Raw genomic sequence first — 11,227 nt, 5'->3', positions numbered from 1 at the left:
TCATCAGGAGGTTCATAGTCAGGGCGCCGAGACAAGGCGTCAGCAATTACGTTTTGTGTTCCTGGAACATGGTGAATTTGGAACTGGTATTGAGCAAAGAATAACGCCCAACGGGCCTGACGGCTGTTCCTGCATTATTCATCTTGTATCCTTGTATCCTAGTAGCTGTACAATTTTTATTATTTTAGTGTGTCTGTTAATGTTAACAGTATATAGGAGTTTTCATATACAAAGTAAAATACAGCTTTATGTGGAATTCAAGAATTTCATGAAAGCAAATACAAACACACTACATATGATTGCATAATCATATAGATAACACATATGTGTTTACAATGTATAGTTTCATAAACACTTTATAACCATATACTTCTTGAATTCTTGAATATCAGTCAATGCTGCACCTCAAGAATTTTGTGCAACACCTACAAAAACTGATTTTAGAGAGGCAAGCCACATAGTCGGTTGTATTGCTAAAGTTTAGTTTTCACATGGCTGGGAGTAAAAATAATTTGTAAGGTCAGTGCCTTCCTGAAAAATAGGCTATTCCCTAATTTCAGAAGCTATTCTCAAAATAGACCAATATGTGTTCCAAATTCTCTAAAGTTGTGTGCTTTGGGCAGAATAATTAGTGGCAAATGTAAAGGATTGACTGAATTTCCATTTTTGATTTGGATATAATTCATCAATGTGTCCTTTTCATTTTGTTTCACTGCTTTATCTACAGTTATTACTTGATATCCCCTATCCCAAAACTGTTCATTAATTCTTATCAGCTCCATACCTATGCCACAACTTTGGCTGGAGCATATGATTTCACCCATGGGACTATTACCTATAATACTTGTCTTGTGGCCTCTGGCTGCCTCTAAAATGAAGTTTACTTCTGTAGGTTATCGATAAGTAGGGGTCTCGACCATGTTGATAAAAATCAGAATTTCAAGATATAAAAATTAAAGTTATTTTTTTGCGTAACTGATGGTCAGTTGAACATCAAACTTGTTCTCATTGAATATTTTAGTATATTCCAAAAGGTCAGATTCCGATTTCTGCCATATAACAAAGAAATCAATGTATTGTGATCAGTTTATGACTTTACTATCTAAATTGGCCAACTATTTTTTGATTTTCCACAGAAATTGCCTGAATCCTGGCATTTTCTCCTTTCAATCAATGTTCTTTCTCTACAGGCTCAATAGCTCACTGCAAAATGTTATATATACTTTTCAATCCTGCATAGTATTACCTATCGAAGCTGAATAGATTAAATAAGGTCAAACTTCTAATGGCTCACTTTTTGGTTCTGATCTTTCGTTGACTTCTATAGAAAAAAGAGACATTTTCTGAATGACTCCTGAAAACCGATCTCTCATGAGAAATATTGTTATTTCTCTACAGTTAAAGATTAAATGATCTCATATCCAAAGCCAAGTGTTTACTCCTTGTGTGCCAACACTCATCTATCAAATACCAGTTGTGGGCAAAGCTCCTCTGAGCCACATATGCATCACTGCATTCCTACAGGATAAATTTGGATGACTGAGGTCACAATCTGCTTCCGGCCTACTTGTGGGTAGCCGAATAGTTCTTTTTTTAGTAAATCGTGCACCAAACTAGAAAAAAACACTTTAAAAAAAATAATTAAAGCACATATTTATATATATGTTCATTTTAATCAACATATTATCCTTATTTAAAGCAAAGAAGCAAGAAAGGAACAGATTACTAAAAAAAAAGCAGGAACCAAATGTGCAGAAGGCTGTTGCATATCCAAAATTAGTGTTGCTCCAAGTGGCAAGCTTCACAAATGCAAAAGTGGTAGGTTACAATGAATAAAATGCCTATCAGAATTTGCTGTTGCCATTGCAAATCACACACATTACAATCGCTTGCAAGTACTAAAGTGGGTTTCAGAGCTTCTTAGAAGTTCACATAGTAATGTACAAAGGGTTTCTGTCTGCTCATTCAGGACATAAGTCAATTCGACATGAGAGGTGAATTGATGCTATCTCTCTGCTGTTTGTCAAAGGGGGATTCCCATTCTCCAAAAGTGGGCTGATAAGGCTTGGAGCAGGGGTAATCACAGGTACGTAGGAAAGCCTGACATGTGATTGAATCCGTCCAAACCCTACAAGCTCTTAGAAGGCACTGTTTAGCAGTTGCTCAATTCCACCAGTTTCAAATCCATGGTCACTTATGCCACCTTCTTCCTACAACATTAGAGGATTACAGCTCCATGGCCTTTTTCATGTCTATTACTCTTCATCCACCCCCATATCACCATCAGATGCAGTGCTCTATATCTCACTCTGTCCACGCAGAAAACTGCTCTAATCGCCCACACCTTTCCCTTAAGGCAGATTGGCATATAATGTTATTTAAGAGATTTCAAAAGTTATTTTCCTCACCACTCCTCTCCAAAACACAAACATATGAACCATGGTCTGATATTTAATCTATCTGACAGTCTGTTATGTAATCTGGAATGATATCAGGCAATGTTGTATTGCATTCTCTTTTGCAACTGCAATCCTTATATTAGACTGAGTTGTTACATTGAATTCGGATTAGAAAAGAAATTATTCGTCCAGAGCCAAATTTTCAGCGGGTATTTCTCTGAATACTTACTCGAAGCTGAAGTTCAGTACACTCCTAGTTGTGGGTGTCTTAGGGAGTATGAAGAAGCTTTGCCAATAATGTCGTCTGTACAATGGCTAGGGGTTCAGTATGAGGAAGATATTTTAACCCGGTGATTGATCCACATAGGGACTGGAGCGACATGGGGACGAGATTGGACACAAGAAAGGCAGATAAAAGGTGAGGAAGGAAGGCTAAAGGTCAAAGCATTTGTCGTGGAAGCAAGACAACGCAGCACAGCACAGGTTTGAATACAGATCCCACGCTTAGATACCACTCGCTGGTATTAAGCGTGTTATAAAAGAACAATTATAATAATTATAACTATATATCTATGCTGTGCCCTCCATATAAGAAATTATACCATCTTTTCAAACTCCTAACAATTATTCAGTCGAAATAAAATCTAATAACCGGTAAAGAGAGACTCAAACTGTTTGAAACCTCCCATATTCAACCTATTCACCTTTCACATCTTGAAGAAGTTGTTGCTGTATTCAGTTGGGGACACAGGTCCAAAGGGAACACATGACGATTAAATGTTAGGCTATGAGAGGACAGTTTCATTTAGCAACTTAAAGCACATTAGGACATGTATATGAAAGACAATGTTGACCGTCATATATCCCCAAACCTCTTATGGAATAAAGGAAAAGCGTTAAGAGAGGACATATTATTTCCTAATCCTCACCTGTGAAACACGACAAGGAAAAGCAGCTATCATTACTTTTACAAACTCTTAACTCTCTAGATACTAAACACAAAGAAAAGGGTGAGTCAGCCGAGCCACTCTAGAGCAACATAAGGGACACTGGACAACAAATAGGTACAATAATGCTAGACAAAGTGGAAAGGGACCTGAGATATATTCATCAACAATATTATGAACAAGGGAACGCAGCAAGGAAAGAAATTACTTGCTCATCAATATTCTGTCCCATAGCCGAGGTTACAGAAAAGCTACACCTCTTCTAACTCCCAAATATAACTTGGTGTCCTATTATCTCACCCCCACCTCTAGCCTAAATGTATTTCCCTGATTTTTCACCTGGAAATGTCATTTTCCTGTTTTTTTGTTTTCGGCTAACCGAGGTTATAGCCTCTCTCATAAACACCCGGTTTCTTGTCAATTTACCTGGGATATAGCTATCTATTTCGGAGAAGGGGGGCACCCTCTTCTCTGTCAAATATTTTAAAAAGTACTGGACGGAATAAACCCAACCCACAAAAAGATCGCGAGGCAAAGCTTCGTGCCCAAGTTGTTTTGGACCTGATCCAAATCTGTCCAGCGGTTTTGTTTGTGCGGTCTGGCAAAAATTGACCTTTTTGTGTATGGGAGAATGGGCCGAAACTGCATTTATTTTGTTTTCTTAATAACGTTTCTATTTTTCAAATGGTCTTTCCTAAACATTGTAGTCTGGGGGTTTAGGAGGGGGCGTGACAAACTTGTTTTTTCAAAATTTCAGCAAAATCTGTTGCACGTGTCAAAAGTTATCAGCGATTAATTTTTTGCCCACCTTGACCACAAGTGGAGTGGCATACACTACCGTATAAGGTCCCGTATAGCTGTCATGCCGCCGTCTTTTGGTGGTCGCTGGCGGTTATGGAAGGCTTGGCGTTGGCGGCGCCATTAGATTGTTCCGTGTTTTTTTTCCTTTCACTTCCTGGTTTGACGGTCTAGTCTTTTTCTCTTGTTTCTGTATTTAACCACGCCCTCCCCTGGGCTCTGTGCGTTGCAACTTTGTTTCCTTTTCCTGGTTGCCGTGCTACTTTGTTTTCCGTGCCTTTTCCTGTTGTCATTTTCCGCGGAGTCTATCGCGGTATCCTTTCACTCAGCTTCTCCCCCTTCCTTCCCTTTTTCTGCCTTTCCGTCCCCTCTGTCCTCTTACCTTTCGGGGTTTCTCCTCTCCTTCCTTTCTCCCGGATCTCGTTCCTGGTTCCAGGCGGTACTTCCATTCCAGTTCCCTCGCACTGCTCCTAGTTCAGTATCAGCATCTCTAGACTTTCCGGCCTACTGCCGCACCGAGAGACTTACCTTGATTCTTCTGCTCCGGTATTTTCCTGCATTTCCGGGCTCTCCAGTCATCTCTTCCTGCACAGCATCCGTACCATCTACATCGTAGAGAGGTTTTTTTTAGCGGCTGCTTTTTTCCTCTCGTTTTGGTTTCTGCGGGACGGGGGCCGGTTGCTTCCCTGTTTATCAGGGGATCAGGGTGGCTTCTTCCCGCGGACGGCCGTACCTCTTCACAAAGAAGAAGAAGCCCAAGAACAAGGTCTCCAGACGAGAAACCGTTTCGAAAGAGACAGGTGAGGAGAAAGGGGAGGTGGACGTTGATTTATCAGATTTGGAGGATAATCCGCTGGTTCCCATCATCCGTGACAGTTTGCAACGCCAGAAAGAGATTACAATGTCTATTCTGGAACAGGTCCAAGAGCTGCTCACCGCAATGCAGAATGTAACATTAGAATTACAGGCTGTGAAGGCCGAAAACGCTGCTTTGAGACAGCGAGTCGACCACTTCGAACAGTCTCGGAGTGATCTGCCTCCCATGCCCTTAGCCTGCGGTAAATATGATGGTTCACCTACTAGGTTTAAGGAATTCATGGAGGCTTGCATAATCTATTTCACCTTCAGACCTCAGACATATGCCTCGGATGCAGCCCGCATAGGTTTTCTGATTTCTAACCTTGCGGGTAACGCTCTTTCCTGGGCTACTCCGCTTGTGACCGGTGTCAGCCCGTTACTACACGATTACGCCGGTTTCACCTCCCAGTTCAAATTGGCCTTCGAGAGGCAAGAGACAGCGGTAGTCGCCAGTGAACAGTTACTGGACATTCGACAGGGAAGCTCAGATCTTCTGTCCTACATCTCCCGCTTTAAACGGGTGGCTGCAGACGCAGGCTGGCAAGAGAACGCTCAGTACACCATTTTTCGCCGAGGAATAAGGGAAGACCTTAAAGATGAATTAGCAAGGGTAACCAGACCAGCCACTTTAACCGACTTGTGGTCTACAGTGGTTCAGCTGGATTTCCGTCTCTCAGAACGGCGGTCTGAACGTCGAAGACAGCGTGGATTTTCTGCTACGCCTGATCCTGGGATTACCTCTCCTTCTCCTACCTGTATGTCGAAAGAAGAGCCAATGCAAATTGGTACTACTCGAGGGCCACTCACCTCGGAAGAAAGAAGAAGACGCAGGGAGAACAACCTGTGTATGTATTGTGGGTCTAACCAGCATATACTTAGAGACTGCCCTAATGTACCACTAAGACGTTCGGGAAACGCCAGTCCTCGGAGCTAGTAGGGACAAGTTACCGAGGGGGATTTCCTGGTCCCTTCGTTTCTTTATCAGTCACACCCATGCTTACTACAGAAGACAACCGTCTTATGGTAGTCGGAGTAGAGTTATGCATCTCTCAGCAGTCCTATGAGGTTCTGGCTCTACTGGATTGCGGCGCTGCTGGCTGCTTTATGGACTTGGTTTGGGCGGAAAAGGCCGGTATTCGCCGTTTGCAGAAAGACGAGGACCAAAAGGTGGAAGGTGTGGATGGTAGACCACTCAGCTCGGGTCTTATCACCCATACCACATCTCCTATGCAGATGAAGATCCTACATCACAACGAAACCATTCAATTCGACCTTATCCGAGCAGCACATTTTCCAGTGATCCTGGGAATCTCTTGGCTTCGGAAGCATAACCCGACCATTGATTGGACAAAGAATCAACTGTCATTTACTTCAACATTTTGTCGTCGGTCATGTTCTTCGCAGACCATGCATACCTCTGTCCACGTTTTTCCAGATATAACCTCCAGTTCAGATATATTGAAGGTAAACAGCATCCCTAAAGAATATCTCCGCTATCAGGAGGCGTTTACAGACGATGGCCCTGAGGAGTTACCTCCTCATAGACCAGAGGATTGTCAGATTATTCTCCAGCCCAATGCTGTTGTCCCTTTTGGACGAATGTTTTCTCTTTCTCTCAAGGAAAAGAAGGCTCTCAAGGAATATCTGGATTCTAATTCACATCATGGCCTGATCCGACCTTCATTCTCTCCCGCTGGGGCTTCACTTTTTTTGTTCCAAAGAAAGGTTCCAATGAACTTCGTCCTTGCATTGATTATAGGGGCCTAAACCAAGTCACGCTTAGGGATAGGTATCCCATGCCACTTATCAGAGACATTCTGGAAGCAGTTCAAGGGGCGAAAGTCTTTTCCAAAATCGATTTAAGAAGAGCCTACCACCTTTTGCGGATACGAGCAGGTGATGAATGGAAGACGGCCTTTCGCACTCCCTTCGGACACTACGAATATTGTGCATTGCCCTTTGGCCTGGTCAACGCTCCATCGATATTCCAAAGATTCATGGATCGCATCTTTTCTGATCTACTTTTCCATTGTGCCGTCGTTTATCTTGACGACATTCTGGTTTATTCTAAAGACGCCCAACTCCATTCTGATCACCTCCACCAAGTCCTTCAAAGACTGCAAGACAATCTACTTAAGGCCAATGCTGATAAATGCATTTTTCAAGCCTCCGAGGTCAACTACCTTGGCTTTATCCTGTCTTCGGAAGGAATCCGCATGGATCCCACTAAGATCGACGCCATATTGCAATGGCCTACACCCCATTCCATCAAAGACGTCCAAAGGTTTCTAGGGCTAGCCAATTTTTATCGCAAATTCATCCAAGGTTTCTCGGATCGTGTTCTTCCCATTACGAGGCTGTTAAAAAAGTCTTCAATGCCCTTTATCTGGTCTTCTGAGGCAAACCGAGCTTTCCAACGACTTAAGGAGGAATTCTGTTCTGCCCCGGTACTTCGTCAACCAGATCAGAATCTAAGATTCATTGTGGAGACTGACGCCTCCTCTGCGGCGATTGGTGCAGCTCTTCTACAGGAACATGAAGGTTTGGAGTATCCTGTTGCCTACATGTCCAAGACACTGAATGACAGCCAGGCACACTATTCGGTGATAGAAAAAGAACTCCTGGCCATGAAATCCGCATGCGAAGAATGGAGACATCTCCTACAAGGAGCAAACCATCCCTTTGAGATCAGAACTGACCACAAGAATCTTAAAATTCTACAAAAGATGGAATGTGTCAACTCCCGTCAGGCTCGCTGGGCGCATTTTTTCTCCCAATATGATTTCACATTGACTTACTTACCAGGTTCCAAGAACATAATAGCCGATGCCCTTTCTAGAAAGCCATATCCAGATGTGTCTCAGAAGGAATCTCCCGGTCTCATGCTTCCTGAGGTCAAGGTAATCTGTTCGGTGGAGTCTTTCTTAGAAAGGGTCCGCAAGGCCACGCGGTCCACCTCTCCTCTCTCAAAGGACCTATCCATTCAAGATGGTTTATGTTTCAAGCAACAGCGATTGTTTCTGCCAGACAGATTCAACCGTCAGTCGGTTTTAAAGTGGTGCCACGACGATCCAACGGCAGGACACAGAGGTGTTAAGAACACTTTGGAATTACTTCATCGCAGGTTCGGGTGGCCCGGTATGGCCAAAGATGTTTCAACCTACGTCAAGTCATGTCCGGTATGCTGTCGATCCAAACATTGCACTCAAAAGTCGATTGGTTTTCTCCAACAACAGGACCTTCCCAAGAGACCCTGGAGCCTTATTTCCACAGATTTTATTGTGGATCTGCCACCCTCAGAAGGTTGTTCATGCATCATGGTAACAGTCGACTGCTTCACTAAGATGGCACATTTCACTCCCTTGGCTGGTCTTCCCACTGCCGCCGAGATGGCGGCTGTATTTGCCAGAGAAATATTTCGCCTACATGGTACTCCAGACAAGATTATTTCTGACAGAGGTTCTCAGTATACTTCAAAGTTCTGGAAGGAGCTTTGTGAGAGACTGGGAATGGAACGAGCTTTGTCATCTGGCTTCCACCCACAGACTAACGGGCAGACTGAAAGAACCAATGCTACGCTGGAGCAGTATCTTCGATGCTTCACAAATGCCCAACAGGATAATTGGGTTAGTCTGTTGGTCACTGCGGAATTTGCCTATAACAATGCCAAACACAGTGCCACTGGTCTCAGTCCTTTCTTTTGTTCCTATGGTTTCCATCCCAGCTTTATTCCTTCTCTCTCCTTTCCTCCTTCTACCACTCCGTCTGTGGATGCCCTACTTACCAGTATCTCGGAGGCTCACAAGTCTGCTACAGGATGTTTGCGGGCAAGCAGTCTTCGGTATCGATCATACTGCAATCTTAAGCACCAGCCGGTTTTGGCATGGCGGAGGGGCACCAAGGTCTGGTTATCTACTAGGTTTCTGCCTCGCTGGCTTCTCCCCTCTAAACTGTCTCCCCGGTACCTGGGTCCTTTCCCTATACTTCGCCAGATCAACCCCGTGGCTTTCCACCTCCGGTTGCCCAATCACATGCACCGTCTCCATCCTATGTTTCATTCCTCTCTCCTGAGGGAATGTAGGGGTGATCCCTACCATCGTCCTTTGCCACGGGACCCGGTCCCCAAGGTGGTTCCTTCCGATGAGTATGAGGTGGCCTCCGTTCGTGACTCCCGCTATCGGCGGGGTCGCTTGGAGTATCTCATCCACTGGAAAGGGTACCCCCACTCGGAGGACTCCTGGGAACCGGTGTCTCATGTGCACGTTCCGGCGTTAATTCAGCGGTTTCACCGTCTGTTCCTGGGTAAGCCGGGGGGGGGTGTTCCTTGGGGGGGCATACTGTCATGCCGCCGTCTTTTGGTGGTCGCTGGCGGTTATGGAAGGCTTGGCGTTGGCGGCGCCATTAGATTGTTCCGTGTTTTTTTTCCTTTCACTTCCTGGTTTGACGGTCTAGTCTTTTTCTCTTGTTTCTGTATTTAACCACGCCCTCCCCTGGGCTCTGTGCGTTGCAACTTTGTTTCCTTTTCCTGGTTGCCGTGCTACTTTGTTTTCCGTGCCTTTTCCTGTTGTAATTTTCCGCGGAGTCTATCGCGGTATCCTTTCACTCAGCTTCTCCCCCTTCCTTCCCTTTTTCTGCCTTTCCGTCCCCTCGGTCCTCTTACCTTTCGGGGTTTCTCCTCTCCTTCCTTTCTCCCGGATCTCGTTCCTGGTTCCAGGCGGTACTTCCATTCCAGTTCCCTCGCACTGCTCCTAGTTCAGTATCAGTATCTCCGGACTTTCCAGCCTACTGCCGCACCGAGAGACTTACCTTGATTCTCCTGCTCCGGTATTTTCCTGCATTTCCGGGCTCTCCAGTCATCTCTTCCTGCACAGCATCCGTACCATCTACATCGTAGAGAGGTTTTTTTTAGCGTCTGCTTTTTTCCTCTCGTTTTGGTTTCTGCGGGACGGGGGCCGGTTGCTTCCCTGTTTATCAGGGGATCAGGGTGGCTTCTTCCCGCGGATGGCCGTACCTCTTCACAAAGAAGAAGAAGCCCAAGAACAAGGCCTCCAGACGAGAAACCGTTTTGAAAGAGACAGGTGAGGAGAAAGGGGAGGTGGACGTTTATTTATCAGATTTGGAGGATAATCCGCTGGTTCCCATCATCCGTGACAATAGCGCGGCTCACTCCACCTGCGGACAATATTTCTGACATACACTACATCCCCCAGAAACAGCTGGAGTGGTGGAGAGCTTGCAGAATCTGGTGCAGCGCTTTTGTACTCTTCCTCTCATCGTGGCGTAATCATCCTCAATGACAACCTTGAACAGGCAGACAGATCCATTCAGGGCCTTGGCAAAAACATCTTTGTGCTCCGGAGTGGCGTGAATACCCTTCTGATGTGCCATGTCAGCTACCCACTCTCATACTGGACTTCCACGTTTGGGAATCTGGAGGAGGAGTGCAAGGTGAAAGAATGCCATGGGTTCATTTTCTAAGTTCTGCAGAAAAAAGGTGTAAAGATAGACAAGATAGACATGAATGCCTGTATTACCAATTTTTTCTGATCCATGGGATTTTATTTAAAATTAGAAGTGGGGTGGGGCCACAGGATGGACTAACTGTGTCCATTGTGCACTTCCCTCCTCCCCTGTCCCCTGGAACTTCTCCCCTTGCCTCTTACCCGCACTTGCGCGATCTGAATGATACAAGGGATAGTAAGATCGTTATTTTATCCTCCCTTTGTTTCCCCCTCCTTGTCTTGTCGTGCCTAGAAACACTTGTGTACAGGCGCGTTGTAAATGCCACATCATATATCATATCATCATGCGTCCCTGTTCTGCTTGTAAATACCACATGGTTTAATACCAGAATATCATGTGGGTGTTACACCAATGGATTTTCAAGGAATCCGCCTGAGTTCACACCTGGTAAAATTAGGCGGCTTCCATAGGGATGAATTGTAAATAACTGCCACAATCGTTAATCACAGGAGGCATTTACACTTTTTCTGAAAGAGAGAGGAGAAAGAATGTGTAAAACTTGTAAACACCAGGTAATACACCTTTTTGTACTCCTTTTTGGATATTATGAATACTGCATTGAGGGAACATTTCTGCACTTAACTACAGATGGAGTGGTCCCATGTGCGTAATATGCACTTAGAGGGAAAATAACCCTGCAAGTGTTATAATTAGACATTGCTATCAGTCAGGCATGCGATCCTGCTTATCAGTTATACATTC

General features: G+C 44.6%; 1 protein-coding gene across 1 annotated transcript in view; it reads right to left on the bottom strand.

Moving 5' to 3' along the window:
• Positions 1-11,227, bottom strand: part of TRIM14 (tripartite motif containing 14) — a 310,180-nt gene that overhangs the window by 35,229 nt on the left and 263,724 nt on the right. The window lies entirely within an intron of this gene.

Source organism: Ambystoma mexicanum, chromosome 6q, assembly GCF_040938575.1.
Source record: "Ambystoma mexicanum isolate Mex_15411 chromosome 6q, UKY_AmexF1_1, whole genome shotgun sequence".
In the NCBI taxonomy this organism is placed as follows: domain Eukaryota; kingdom Metazoa; phylum Chordata; class Amphibia; order Caudata; family Ambystomatidae; genus Ambystoma; species Ambystoma mexicanum.
This window is presented reverse-complemented; position numbering and strand designations above follow the sequence as displayed.